Genomic DNA, 15531 nt, shown 5'->3' with positions numbered 1-15531 from the left:
TCAGGCCTCTGGCACGGAGCCTGTCCCCGTTACTCAGAAAGGAAGGGTGGAGAAGAGCAGAGCAATAGTAATTGGGGACTCGATAGTTCGGGGCACAGATAGGCGGTTTTGTGGGAACGAGAGAGACTCACGTTTGGTATGTTGCCTCCCAGGTGCAAAGGTACGTGATGTCTCTGATCGTGTTTTCCGGGTCCTTAAGGGGGAGGGGGAGCAGCCCGAAGTCGTGGTCCACATTGGCACCAATGACATAGGTAGGAGGAGCGCTGAGGATGTTAGGCAGGCTTTCAGGGAGCTAGGTTGGAAGCTCAGAGTTAGAACAAACAGAGTTGTTGTCTCTGGTTTGTTACCCGTGCCACGTGATAGAGAGTCGAGGAATTGGGAGAGAGAACAGTTAAATGCGTGGCTACAGAGATGGTGCAGGAGGGAGGGATTACGGTATTTGGATAACTGGGGTTCTTTCTGGGGAAGGTGAGACCTCTATAAACAGGATGGTTTACACCTGAACCTGAGGGGCACCAGTATCCTTGGCGGAAGGTTTGCTAGTGCTCTTGGGGTGGGTTTAAACTAACTCTGCAGGGGCATGGGAACCTAGACTGTAGCTTTAGGGTGCAGGACCTGGAGTGTAGGGAGGTTAGGAACATGGCATCAATCTCAAAGGAGGGTGCCTGTAAACAGGAAAGTGGCTTGAAGTGTGTATACTTCAATGCAGGAAGTATACGAAATAAGGTAGATGAACTTGCAGCGTGGGTTGGTACCTGGGATTTCGATGTTGTGGCTATTACGGAGACATAGGTAGAACAGGGACAGGATTGGCTGTTGCAGGTTCCAGGGTTTAAATGTTTTAGTAGGGTCAGAGGTGGGGGTAAAAGAGGGGGAGGTGTGGCATTGCTTGTCAAAGATCGTATTACAGCGGTGGAAAGGACGATGGATGAAGACTCGCCATCTGAGGTAGTTTGGGCTGAGATTAGGAATAGGAAAGGTGAGGTCACCCTGTTAGGAGTTTTTTACAGGCCTCCTAATAGTCCTAGAAACGTAGAAGAAAGGATTGCGAGGATGATTCAGGAGAAGAGTTAAAGTAATAGGGTGGTTGTTATGGAGGACTTTAACTTTCCTGATATTGATTGGGAAAGCTATAGCTCTAGTTCGTTAGATGGGTCGGTGTTTGTCCAATGTGTGCAGGAGGGTTTCCTGAAACAATATGTAGATAGGCCAACAAGAGGTGAGGCCATACTGGATTTGGTTCTGGGTAAAGAACCAGGCCAGGTGTTAGAATTAGAGGTAGGTGAGCACTTTGGGGACAGTGACCACAATTCGGTGACTTTTACTCTAGTGATGGAGAGGGATAAGTGTGCACTGCAGGGCAAGAGTTATAGCTGGGGGCAGGGAAATTATGATGCGGTGAGGCATGACTTAGGATGGAAAAGTAGGCTTGGAAAAGTAGGCTTCAAGGCAAGGGCGTAATTGATACGTGGAGCTTGTTCAAGGAGCAACTATTGAGTGTCCTTGATAAGTATGTACCTGTCAGGCAGGGAGGAAAGGGTCGTGTGAGGGAGCCGTGGTTTAATAATGAATTGGAATCCCTTGTTAAATGGAAGAGGGCGGCCTATGTAAAGATGAGGCGTGAAGGTTCAATTGGGGCAATTGAGAGTTATAAGGTAGCCAGGAAGGACCTGAAGAGAGAGCTAAGAGCAGCAAGGAGGGGACATGAAAGGTCCTTAGTAGGTAGGATTAGGGAAAACCCTAGCTTTCTGTAGGTATGTCAGGAATAAAAGAATGACTAGGGTAGGAATAGGTCCAGTCAAGGATATTAGTGGGAAGATGCGTGTGGAGGCTGAAGAGATTGGGGAGACACTGAATGAATACTTTTCGTCAGTATTCACTCAGGAACAGGACATTGTTGCCGATGTGAATACTGAGTCTCAATTAAGTAGAATGAATGGCTTTGAGGTATGTAGAGAAGAGGTGTTGGAAATTCTGGAAAGGGTGAAAATAGATAAGTCCCCTGGGCCTGATGGCATTTATCCTAGGATTCTCTGGGAAGCAAGGGAGGAGATTGCAGAGCCATTGGCCTTGATTTTTATATCCTCGTTGTCTACAGGAGTAGTGCCAGAAGACTGGAGGCTAGCAAATGTGGTTCCCTTGTTCAAGAAGGGGAGTAGGGATAACCCTAGTAACTATAGGCCGGTGAGTCTCACTTCTGTTGTGGCAAAATCTTAGAGAGAATTGTAAGGGATAGGATTTATGAACATCTGGATAGGAATAATGTGATCAAGGATAGTCAGCATGGTTTTGTGAAGGGCAGGTCGTGCCTCACAAACCTTATTGAATTCTTTGAGAAGGTGACTAAGGAGGTGGACGAGGGGAAAGCGGTAGATGTGGTGTATATGGATTTTAGTAAGGCGTTTGATAAGGTTCCCCATGGTAGGCTACTTCAAAAATTACGGAGGTATGGCATTAAGGGTGAGTTGGAGGTTTGGATTAGGAGTTGGCTGGCTGGAAGAAGACAGAGGGTAGTAGTTGATGGCAAAGGTTCATCTTGGAGTGCCGTTACTAGCGGTGTTCTGCAAGGATCTGTTTTGGGACCATTGGTATTTGTCATTTTTATGAATGACCTGGAGGAGGGGCTAGAAGGTTGGGTGAGCAAGTTTGCGGATGATATGAAAGTCGGAGGAGTTGTTGACAGTGAGGAAGGATGTAGCAGTTTACAGCGGGATATAGATAAGCTGCAGAACTGGGCAGAAAGGTGGCAAATGGAGTTCAATGTAGGTAAGTGTGAGGTGATTCACTTTGGTAAGAGTAACAAAAAGATGGGGTACTGGGCTAATGGTCGGATACTTGGTAGTGTGGATGAGCAGAGGGATCTTGGTGTCCATGTACACAGATCTTTGAAAGTTGCCACCCAGGTAAATAGTGCGGTGAAGAAGGCATATGGTGTACTGGCTTTTATTGGTAGAGGAATTGAGTTCCAGAGTCCTGAGATCATGTTGCAGTTGTGTAAGACTCTGGTGTGGCCGCATCTGGAGTATTGTGTGCAGTTTTGGTCGCCATACTATAGGAAGGATGTGGAGGCACTGGAACGGGTGCAGAGGTGGCTTGCCAGGATGTTGCCTGGTATGGTAGGAAGATCGTATGATGAAAGGCTGAGGCACTTGGGGTTATTTTCATTGGAGAAAAGATGGTTTAGGGGTGTACAAGAGGTGTACAAGATGATTAGGGGTTTAGATAGGGTTGACCGTGAGAACCTTTTTCCACGTATGGAGTCAGCTATTACGAGGGGGCATAGCTTTAAATTAAGGGGTGGTAGGTATAGGACAGATGTTAGGGCTAGGTTCTTTACTCAGCGAGTCGTGAGTTCATGGAATGCCCTGCCAGTAGCAGTGGTGGATTCTCCCTGTTTATGGGCATTTAAGCGGGCATTGGATAGGCATATGAAGGATAGTGGGCTAGTGTAGGTTAGGTGGGCTTGGATCGGCGCAACATCGAGGGCCAAAGGGCCTGTACTGCGCTGTATTCTTCTATATTCTATGTTCAATGGATGCGGAAGGCTCCTTTGGAGCCTTGGATGGAGGCGAGGAGGGAGGAGTGTGCACAGGGTTTGCAATTTCTGCGGTGTCAGCCAAAGGTGACAGGAGGGGAGGGTGAGTTGTTTGGGGGCGATGACCTTACCAGGTAGTCACGGAGGGAACAGTCTTTGCGGAAAGCAGGTAGGGGTTTGGAGAGAAATACATCCTTGGTGGTGGGGCCGTTTGTTGGTAGTGGAAATGTCGGCAGATGATGCGCTTTATGTGGAGGTTGGTGGGGTGGAAGGATACGACCGGGGGTTTCTGCCATTGTTGCAGTTAGAGGGGTGGGATTGGAGGGTGGAGGTGCGGGACATGGATGTGATGCATAGGAGGGCATTTTCAACCGCACTGGAAGGGAAGTTAAGGTATTTAAACAAGAATGCCATTTGGTGTGCTCTGCGGTGGAACTGTCCCTCCTGAAAGCAGATAATTACAACTTGCCAGCTGAACACTATCCTCATGGTTGGGACGGTGGCACAGTGGTTAACACTGCTGCCTCACAGCGCCAGAGACCCGGGTTTAATTGCCACCTCAGGCGACTGACACTGTGGAGTTTGCACAGTCTCCCCATGTCTGCGTGGGTTTCCTCCGGGTGCTCCAGTTTCCTCCCACAGTCCAAAGATGTGCAGGTTAGGTGAATTGGCCGTGCTAAATTGCCCGTAGTTTTAGGTGAAGAGGTAAAATGTAGGGGCTGTGCGTTGGTGTGGACTTGTTGTGCCGAAGGGCCTGTTTCCACACTGTAAGTAATCTCATGACCTGTCCTACCTGCCAATCTTCATTTCCACCTAGATGCATCACCCTCCTCTCCGACCTATTATCTTCACCCCAACTTCCATCCACCTTCTGCATCTTAGATACCTTCTCACCAGCCCCACCCCCTCCCACATATCTCTCCACCCCGGAGGTTCTCTGCCTCATTTCTAATGAAGGGCTTTTGCCTGAAACATCGATTTTCCTGCTCCTTGGAGGCTGCCTGAACAGATGTTCTTTTCCAGCACCACTCTAATGTTGACTTTGATCGCCAGTATCTGTAATCCTTATTTTCACCTGCGTCGTGCGTTGAACTAAATGCACTTTATATCTGAAGTACTTTCCCTCCCTTTACTGCGCCTCTGGATATCCTGAATAGTGAACTTGCTCTCAATGGTTAATATATTTCCCTCTGACTGTTCCAACTCTCTGCCAAACTAGTTTCAATTCTCCTAGGTAACACTCGCAAATCCTCCCGCAGGGATACTCATGCCACTCTGGTTCAAGTCCAACCCGACCCCCTTCTACAAATCACTTCTGCACCAGAAGAGACCCCAATGATCCAAGAACTGAAAACCCTGCCCCTTCACCAGCTCCTAAGCCATGCATTTATCTGGCCTTTCATTCTATTTCTATCTTCGTTGGCACGTGGCACTGGGAGTAATCTGGACAGCACTACCGTTGAGGTCCTGCTTTTTTAACTTCTGAGCGAACATGCTATTCGTATTTCACTGGACCCCATATCTTTGTCTACATATGTCAATTGTACTGATGTGAACATTGACCTCTGGCTGCTCACCTCCCCTTTCAGAATATTCTGCAAGCAGTAAGAGAGATCCTTGACTTCCGCACCCGTGAGGCAACGAAAAATCTTGGTGTCTCATCTGTAGCCACAGAATCTCCTGTCTGTACCCTCAGAATTGAGTTTCTTATCAGTATTGCTATCATTAGACAGGATCTGGCAAATATCGATGAGGTGGAGCTACCTGTCGAGGCGTCTCTATTCGGAAAGTGGGTCAATTTTGAAGTGATACAGTGAGAATTCAGGTTCAGTGCGTTCCCTGAATACACTGACAAAGGCAGCAAGTCCAGTGAATACTGATCAAGCAATACCATGAGTTTGATAAAGAAAGTGCAGTGGAACAAAAACAGGTGAAGCCCTTTGCAAGGTGGTCCGAAAAAAGAATGGCAAACAATGGTCACACAATATGTTTGGCAGTTACTGTTAAGAAAAAGCCACAAGGTATTTTATGAATACCGTTAGAGAAAGGGTTGCCAACTAAAAAAAAGTGGGGTCTGTGAGAAACCAAAAGGACAACCTGTGCATGGAGCCAGAAGAAGTAGGTGAGGTCTTAAATGAATCCTTCTCATACATATTCACAAAGTAGAAAGACAGTTAAGGTAAACACAATGACTGCAAATGCTGGAATCCAGAGTCTAGATTAGAGTGGTGCTGGAAAAGCACAGCAGTTCAGACAGCTTCTGCAGAGCAGTAAAATCGACGTTTCAGGCAAAAGCCCTTCATCAGGAATAGAAAGACAGTTTATCCGGGGCTTTCCGTTGGGATGGTGAATTTCTAGAACATGTTCAGATCAAAAAGTAGGAGGTATTGATATAAAAGTAGGAGGTATTGAAATCCCCAGTGGCCAATGAAGCAAGAGAGGAGATTGCTGGGGCCTTGGTAGATATACTTAATAATCTGCTGGCCACAGGCAAAGTGCCAAATTACTGGAGTAGAGCTAATGCTGTTCCTTTGTTCAAGAAGGCCAGCAGCAATAGGCTACGTAAATACAGAGCAGACAGTCTGAATTCAGTGAGAGACAAATTATTGGAAACAATTCCGAGATACAGGATGAATCAAAATTTGTAAAGACAGGAAACAATTAGGGAGAGTCAGCACGGATTTTGTAGAGAAAGGTTCTATCTGATGAATTTGATTGAGTTTTTTTGAAATGATGTCGACAATTATTGATGAATGCAGTGCAGATGTTATGGATTACATGGCCTTTGGCATGGAAAGCATGTCCAAAATAGATGAGCCCATTGGATCTAAGGCAAGTCGGAAAATTGGCTCCAAAATTGGTGTAGGGTTGTGATTGGAAGCGCTTCGCCAGTGGGTGTACGACAGTGATCTGTGCAGGAGCTATTGCTAGGAATTAAGTACATTAATCACTTGGATGTGAAAACAGAGCATATCATTAGAAGCTTTGCAGATGACATGAAAGGTGAGGGTGTTGTCCACATTGGGGCGTATGGTCTCAGTCTATAATCGTTGAGCATTGGACAGAATTTCAAGAGAGTAACTTAAATAGACAAGGCGGGTAAGAACACAAAGAGAAAACTGATGAATTAAACTGCACTTATTTCAATGGAAATGGCATGCCGGGTGAGCTCATCACTTGGATGGGAGGATGGGACTGGGATACTATAAGACTTATAGAAACACAGCTGAGGGAGGAACCGGACTGGCAATGGTATAGATGCAACAGGAAGGATAGAAGGGGAGGCAAGAGAGAAGGGAAGTGACGTTTTTGATTCGTGAAAACACTACAGCATTTCGAGAGGATATTCCTGGCGTTCTGTCTGTCAATCTATATGAGTAGAACTGAGAAATAAGAATGGATGTTCACTTTGATATCACTGCACTACATGCCCCCAATAGTCAGAGAGAAATAAATCAGGCGATCTCAGATATCTGGAAGAATGATTGGGTTGTAAGGGTTGGGGATTATACCTTTTCAAATCTAAACTGGGACTGCCAATGTTCAGAGTTTGGATGGATGGAATTTGTTAAGTATGTTCAAGAAAACTGTCTCAGTCAATATGTAAATGGACCGACTGTAGAAAGGAGGAAAACCTAACCTCCCCTTCATAAACAAGGTACGGAAAGGGACTGTGGTGTTAGTCGGGAGCACTTTGGCAAAGTGATCAGAAATCTATTCGTTGGAAAATAGTTATAGAAAAGGATAGGCCTGTTACACAAGCTAATGATCAAAATTGGCCTTGCCCCAATCCAGAAGGTATTAGTCAAGAGCATTCAACAGTTGATTGGGACACCTGGCTTTAACAAGAATGTTAAATTGAGAGTTCAGGACTAGTGTATTCTTATTAGTGTGAAGGACAACGCTGACCCATGTAAGAAACACTGGTGACTGCGGATATTGAGGCTCTGGTCAAGAAAAAGGGGGCACATGTCATATATAACCAGCTGGAATAAGTGAATCCCTTGAATTGGCACGTATAGTAATGAACTTAAGAGGGAGATCAGGACGGCAAACAGGGGACCTGAGAAAGCTTTGGTCGATCAGATTTAGAGATGCCGGTGTTGGACTGGGGTGTACAAAGTTACCCCAATAATAGTCACCTGATGAAGGAGCGTCGCTCTGAAAGCTAGTGTGCTTCCAATTAAACCTGTTGGACTATAACCTGGTGTTGTGTGATTTTTAACTTGGTAGATCAGGTTCGCGAAAATCCAAGGAGATATTACAAGTATATTAACAACAAAAGATTAAGTACAGGCAGAATATAGCCCATTAAAGATCAATGGGCTATATTCTGCCTGGGCTAGATCCATGCCTGGAACTACAGGAGATTGGTGAGACCATAAAATTATGGAAAAATGTGTACTGTGGGGAAAGACTGGGGAATTCAGTGAAATAAAATGTGATGCATGCCTAAGTGTCCACATTGCAAAACAGAATGTGCAGAAGGATTTAAAATGCATAAAAAAGTAGACAAATCCCTGCGAATTAATCAAGCATATTCAGTGAATTGTGGGAAACAAGCGAAGAAAGTTTGGGGTCCCTTAAAGAGATTTTTCTTACCACTAACAACCACGGGTGATGAGCTGGGAACCTGGAGGGGGGTAACGTGGTGCCAGTGTTTAACAAAGGTTGCGAGGGATAATCAATTGTCTTGGTGTGTACGCTATTGTAAGAGATTCAGCGGGAAAAGTGTTGCATGCATTTGGAAAGTCAAGAATTGATTAGTTGCATATAAAGTTTGTTGAAGAGGTAACCAAGAAGATAGATGAAGGCATAGCTGTAGAGGCTGTATGTACTGACTGCAACAAGTCCTTGGACAGGTATTAGCAGTGTATGCTGCTCGGGGAGAGCTAGCCAAATAGATACAGAATTGACTTGACAGTCGGAGACAGATGGTGATATTATCCGGTTGTTCTTCAGACTGGAGGCCTGTGACCAGCGGTGTATCCACTTTTGTTCATCACTCACATGAACGATTTTGTTCAGTTTATATGAGTCATTGTTACTAAATTCGTGGATACCAATATTAGTGCTATCGTGGATAGTAAATACAGTTATCGAATTGGATCTTGCTCGACTGGGCCAATGACCAACGAATGAAAGAAGAAATTTAATTCAGATGTTGGTTTTTGTTACGACAATGCAAGGAGGGGTAACACAGTAAATGGTAGGGTCCCGGGCAGTTTTGTTGAACAGGGAAAGACTAAAGGATGCAGTTATATTGTTTCTTGAAAGTGACATCGCACGTGGACAGGGTGATGAAAACAGGACTTGGCACACTTGCCCTCATGGGTCAGAGCACTGAGTACATAAGTTGGCACATCTTGTTACGGCTGAACGGCGGCAGAGGAAAGTAAAATTACAACATGGAAAATATATTTGGGCAGGTGCATGGAGAGGAGAAGTTTTGAAGTGATATATGCCAAATGCAGGCAATTGCGACTCGTCAGTTTAGGAAACATAGTCTGCATGGACGAGTTGGGCCGAAGGGTCTATTTCCATTCTGCATGATTGTCTCCAGTTACTGTAGGAAGAGACGACTGAGATAAGGGATTTTGTAGAGACTGAAGCAATTAAAATCGATAGGGATGTCCGTCTGGATTGCAGTCCGTTTCAAATACGTGGAGGGACTATAGGGAAGGGAGGACGTTACAGTGGCAGGAATTGCTTTCGGAGTTCAAAAATGATGGAAGACACTACTTCACAAGATATGCCATTGATACAGTGTTGGAGAGTGATAACAAGAGAGAAAGCTCCCAGGCAGCATTACCTATCCCTAGTGGGAGGCCTTCTTTCTCCTCTGTCTGACTGATGCTCACAAAGACAGCATAGCTTGCATTGTTAACTGTGAACTTTCTATACTGTCTTAGAATAACAAACCTTAAAGTAAGGGAGATGATTGAGCCTGGGATGTGGCTGGACTGTGCTCCCTCTTCAGCACTGCTTCTACAGTCTTGTTAGCTGATGTTCAGACTCCACTCATTGCTCTCTTCCCTGTGCACTGAGTGATCTTACCTCACTCCAGGATTTATTGAAGGTTGCAGACCTCCCTACACCCGATCTCTTCGGGTGACCAACCATTTTCAATGAGTTGATGGACGTGACACCCAGCAGTTGGGAAGTCTATTGAGTCTGGGACTTCATGATTAATTACAGGAGACAGAGAAATAGACAGAATGGGAAATTAGACTGATGCAGTGAGGGTTACAAATACAGAACGGCATGGAGTCCCATAAATGTCAGGAAAATCCCAGTCTCCGTCCCTCGCCTGTGCTACCTCATCTCTTTGCAGTGGCGAATTCTGTTGGCTCAGGATCTAGAGTACCTGCATGAAAGAGAGAGAGAGATACTGACAGAAACAGAAATTAGACCCACATGGTGAGGGATATCACATGGAGAGATAATGAGTGATATCACCAGAGCGCAGGAAGATTTCAAGATTAATCCTGGGTGTAGGAAGAACGCATCTTGCTTCATGGTGCACTGGATGATCAACCTGTCAGCAGGTGAACTGATCGCCTAGTGGTAATATTGCAAGATTATGTGTCCTGAACCTCAGCTAATATTTAGGGGACATAGGCTGAATCCCACCATCAGAAATGGTTGAATTCGCCATCAAAAATTTAAAAATTGCAATTAAAACCTACAAGTAAAGGTGAAACCGTTGCTGTTGTACAAAAAACAACAGCACTTGTCCTTTAGAGAAGGACCTCTACCCATCCTCACGTGGTCTGCACGACATAACGACAGCGAAGTGTTTGCCTTTCAATTGGCCGAGCAGGCTACTCAGTTCAAGGGCAGATAGGCCTGGGAAAGAAATGCTGGCTAGCCAGAGATCCCACTTCCTATACCTAATTTTAAAATAAATCCATATGGATGGTCCCACGGGAACCATGTTGTGACCAGTGTCCTGGTCAATCGTGTCAGGAGGTATATGGGCAGGGCTTTAAGCTGAGAGAGAGGATGCAGTGAAAGGATTCACGTGAAAGAAGCTTAGCTACAAAGAGGAAAGGTGAAGTATCTAAACAGTATGGGAATGTGGCTGAAGACAAGCAGAAATGAACAGGAAGTGAAAGAGTTTAATTGAAGTTGTGCATTGGTTGCGCATAGGTTGGTGACAAGAAATGTGAGGAAATATTTTTTCTGGAATGGACAAATTCTTTGTGATAAAATGATTGGAATTGTGACACAGAGATAAATTAGATTTAGACACCAGAGAGATGGAGTTACGTGGTGGACAAAAGATAGCGCATAAGTATTCAACATTAATGCAATCTCGTAGAGTCTGAGTCAGAATGGAAAAGTAGGAGGAGTAACCCTGACAGTAATGGAAAGCAAAGACATTACAGAGAAAATATTTGGCCTCAGATCATCAAATAAAATGAGTATGAATGCAAATTCTGGTTACAACTTGCAAAGGATGCAAGCTACAAAACAGTTTTAGGCCGCCCAACGCCATTTCATTGCTCATCACTGCATCAACCAGGAATTCATTGGAATTTAGAACAAAGGCATTGCAATAATTTTGTGAAGCTTTAATATTCTTATGATCTGGTACAATTTCATTGACAGGAACTATTTTGAAAGAGGAGCGCAGAGAACGTTTTTGTCAGTGTTTCTTTGAATAACAAATTGTGCAACTTTCGAGGTAGGGGAACTACCTCAGACAGGCCATTGAGTGATGAAGCTGAGTAAATGAGCATCACCACACAAAGTGATCCTCTGGGAAATTGTGAAAAAGTATAGTTTAAAGGAATATTAAGTTTTAAAGTAAACACACTACAACTCGAAACAAAAACAACCAACTGACTAAAGTAAACAGGGTAAACAGAGTGAATTGTGTGTCTGCAAATGAACAGTGGAAATTTTGTAGAAAATAGAACACAGAACATATAAACGTACAGCACAGAACAGGACCTTTGGCCAGCGATGTTGTGCCGAGATTTAATCCTAATGTAAAATATAGTAACTTAACCTACGCACCCCTCAACTCACTGCTATCCATGAGCATGCCTAGCAGTCGCTTAAATGTTCCCAATGACTCTGCTTCCACCACCACAGCTGGCAACGCATTCCATGCATTCATAACTCTGCAGAAAGAAACTACGTCTGACGTCTCCTTTGTACCTTCCTCCTAATATCTTCAAATGATGACTTCTCGTACCAGTCAATACTGCCCTGGAGAAAAGTCACTGGCTATTGACACTATCTATTCCTGTCATTATTTTGTACACCTCGATCAGATCTCCCCTCTTCCTCCTTCTCTCCAGAGAGAAAAGTCCGAGCTTATTCAACCTTTCTTCATAAGGCAAGCCCGCCAGTCCAGGCAGCATCCTGGTAAACCTTGTTTTTGCACCCTTTCCAAATCCTCTGTACTTTACCAATAATAGGGCGACCAGAACTGGACACAACATTCCAAGTGTGGTCTCATCAGGAACTTGTAGAACTGCAGCAAAACCTCACGGCTCTTAAACTCTACCCCCGTTAATGAAAGCCAAAACACCATCTGCTTTCTTAACAACACTTTCCACTTGGGTGGCAACTTTGAGCGATCTATGTACTTGCACAACCAGATCCCTCTGTTCCTCCACACTGTCAAAATCCTATCTTTAATCCTATGTTCAGGATTCGAGATAGACCTTCCAAAATGTAACACTTTGCATTTATCCAGGTTGAGCAGCATCTCCCATTTCTCAGCCCAGCTCTGCATCCTGTCCATGTAGCGCTGCAGCCTGCAGTAGCCCTCTATACTATCGACGACACCTCCAACCCTTGTGTCATCTGGAAATTTACTAAACCATCACTCAACCTCCTCATCCAAGTCATTTATAAAAACTAGAAAGAGCAGAGGCCCAAGAACAGAGCCCTGCGGGACCCCACTCAACATTGACCTCCAGGCAGAATACTTCCCATCTGCAAGTACTGTCTGCCTTCTGTCAGCCAGCCAATTCTAAATCCAGAAAGGCAAATCTCCCTGAATCCCATAATTCCTGTTTTTATGACTGAGCCTACCATGTGGAAATCTATCAAAATGCCTTGCTGAAGACCAAATGCACCACATCTACTGCTTGACCGTCGTCGACCTGTCTTGACACCTCCTCTTGACACCTGCCGCTCACAAAGCCATAATGAATGCCTTTAATTACACTATGCTTTGCCAAATAGTCATAAATCCTATCCCGCAGAATTCTTTCCAAAACCTTACTAACCACAGCCGTAAGACTGACTGGTCTGTAGTTGCCAGGGATTTGGTAAAAACGAGGATTGCAGATACTGGAAACTCGAGTCTGGATTAGAGTGGTACTGGAAAAGCACAGCAGGCCAGGCAGCATCCAAGCAGGAGGAAAATCAATGATTCGGGCAAAAGCTCTTCATCAGGAATAGAGGCAGGAATTCTCCAGTGTGGAGAGATAAATGAGAGGGCGGCAGTAGTGGGGAGAAAGCATAGAGACCAATAGGTGAATGGGGTGTGGATGGAGGTGATAGGTCAGAGAGGATGGTGGGGGAAGGTAGCAAATAGTACAATGGGTGAATTGGGGTGGGGATGAAGTTGGTAGGTCAGAGAGGAGGGTGGAGTGGGTAGTTGGAAAGGAAGATAGGCAGGTAGGACAGGTCATGGGGACGGTGCTGAGCTGGAAGGTTGGCACTGGTCTAAGGGGAAGGGAAATGAGGAAACTGGTGAAGTTCACATTGATGCCCAGGGGTTGAAGTTTTCCAAGGCAGAAGATGGGGCGTTCTCCCTTCAGGCGTCGGGTGGCGAGGGAGCGCCGGTGGAGGTGGCCCAGTACTTGCATGTCCTTGGCAAAGTGGGAGGAGGAGTTGAAATGTTGGACCAGAGGTTGATTGGTGCGGGTGTCCCGGAGATGTTCATTAAAGCGCTCTGCGAGGAAGCGTCCAGTCTCCCCAATGTAGAAGAGACCACATCATGAGCAATGGATACAATAAATGACATTGGTGGATGTGCATGTGAAAGTTTGATGGAAGTGGAAGGCTCCTCTGGGACCTTGGATAGAGATGAGGGACGAGGAGTGGGTGCAGGTTTTGCAATTCCTGCAGTGACAGGGAAAAGTGCCAGGAAGGGACAGTGGGTTGTTGGGGGGCGTCGACCTGAGCAGGTGGTCATGGAGGGAACTGTCTTTGCATTCAGCGGAAAGGGGTGGGGAGTGAAATTTATCTCTAGTGGTGGGATCCATTTGGAGGTAGCGGAAATGTCGGCGGATGATGCAGTTTATTTGAAGGTTGGTATGGTGGAATGTGAGCACCAGGGGGTACTGTCCTTGTTACGGTTGGAGGGGTGGAGTTCGAGGCTGGAGGTGTGGGCTGTCGACCAGATGCATTGGAGTCCATCTTTAAACACGTGGGAAGGGAAATTGCGGTCTCTAAAGAAGGAGGCCATCTGGAGTGTTCTGTTGTGGAACCGGTCCTCCTTGGAGCAGATACGGAGGAGGCGAAGGAATTGGGAATACGGGATGGCATTTTTGCAGGAGGTACCAGAGGGGACCAGACAGGCTACTGGAAAGGAAAGTAAATGACCATATATATTAGCAAGGCGGTTAAACCCGAGGCACTACTACTGTAGTGCCTCCCAACCGCCCTCCTCCTTTAACCAAGTTAATAAGGTATGGTTCATTTCTAAACTTCCTTCATTGAATGTAAGTTTATGGCTTGATTTTATAGCAACTGAATTACGCTTTCTTGATTAGTATTGTGTGGGCGTTCACATAAGTGGCGTATGGATGCAAGGGCAGTTGCTTGCTTCTCCTGCAGAATGTGGCAGGTAATAGACATGACACATGTCGGCGCTGGCTACATCTGCGGGAAATGCACCCAACTCCAGCTCCTTGAAAACCGTGTTAGGGAATTGGAGCGGGAGCTGGATGAACTCCGGATCATTCGGGAGGCTGAAGGGGGTTACTGAGAGAAGTTACGGGCACTTGGTCGCTCCTGAGGATCAGGATAAGGGTAGATGGGTTACAGTCAGGGGGAGGAATGGGGACAGACAGGCAGTGTAGAGATCCCCTGTGGACATTCCCCTCAGCAATAAGTATATTATTTTGGAAACTACTGGGGGGGATGACATACCAGAGGAAAGCCATAGTGGTCAGTTCTCTGGCACTGAGCCTGACACTGTGGCCCAGAAGGGAAGGGGGCAGATTAGAAAAGCGCTAGTAATAGGAGACTCGATTGTTAGGAGAATTGACAGGAGATTTTGTGGTCAGGATCGGGATTCCCAGAAGGTATGTTGCCTCCCTGGTGCCAGGGTCCGGGACGTCTCCGATCGGGTGTATAAGATTCTGAAAGGGGAGGGCGAACAGCCAGAAATCGTGTTACATATTGGCACCAATGATATAGCCAAGAAAAGGATTGAGGATATAACAAAGTGATTTCAGGGAGTTGGGTGGAAGCTGCAAAGCAGGACGAACAGATTAGTGTTCTCGGGTTTACTACCGGTGCCACGAGATAGCGAGGTGAGGAACAGGGAGCGGGTGCAGCTTAATACGTGGCTGCGCAGCTGGAGTAGGAGGGAGGGCTTCAGATATGTAGATAACTGGGATGCCTTCTGGGGAAGGTGGGACCTGTACATGAAGGACGGGTTGCACCTGAACTGGAAGGGGACCAATGTCCTGGGTGGAAGGTTTGCTCGAGTGGTTCAGGAGGGTTTAAACTAGTATGGCAGGGGGGTGGGAACCTGAGCTGTATACCGGAGGGGAGAGTTGATGGAGATGAGGCAATAGCAAGGGGTAGCGCAGCCAGTGGGAAGGAATTTCCTGGGAAAGAACCAAGGGATCAGTTAAAGTGTGTTTGCTGTAATGCAAGGAGTATCAGGAATAAAAGTGGTGAGCTTAGAGCATGGATCAGTACCTGGTGCTATGATGTTGTGGCCATAACAGAGACGTGGGTTTCTCAGGGGCAGGAATGATTGCTAGATGTTCCAGGGTTTAGAACATTTAAAA

General features: G+C 45.9%; 1 protein-coding gene across 4 annotated transcripts in view; it reads left to right on the top strand.

The window, feature by feature from the left end:
- The window catches only part of LOC122544099 (putative G protein-coupled receptor 139), a 97637-nt gene that overhangs the window by 33263 nt on the left and 48843 nt on the right, over window positions 1-15531 (top strand). The gene's annotated exons all lie outside the window — the stretch shown is intronic.

Source organism: Chiloscyllium plagiosum, unplaced genomic scaffold (assembly GCF_037043375.1).
Source record: "Chiloscyllium plagiosum isolate Xiang-an unplaced genomic scaffold, Cpla_swu_hap1 HiC_scaffold_22, whole genome shotgun sequence".
NCBI lineage: Eukaryota > Metazoa > Chordata > Chondrichthyes > Orectolobiformes > Hemiscylliidae > Chiloscyllium > Chiloscyllium plagiosum.
Note: the sequence above shows the minus strand (reverse complement) of the source record. Positions and strands in the feature narration are given on the sequence as shown.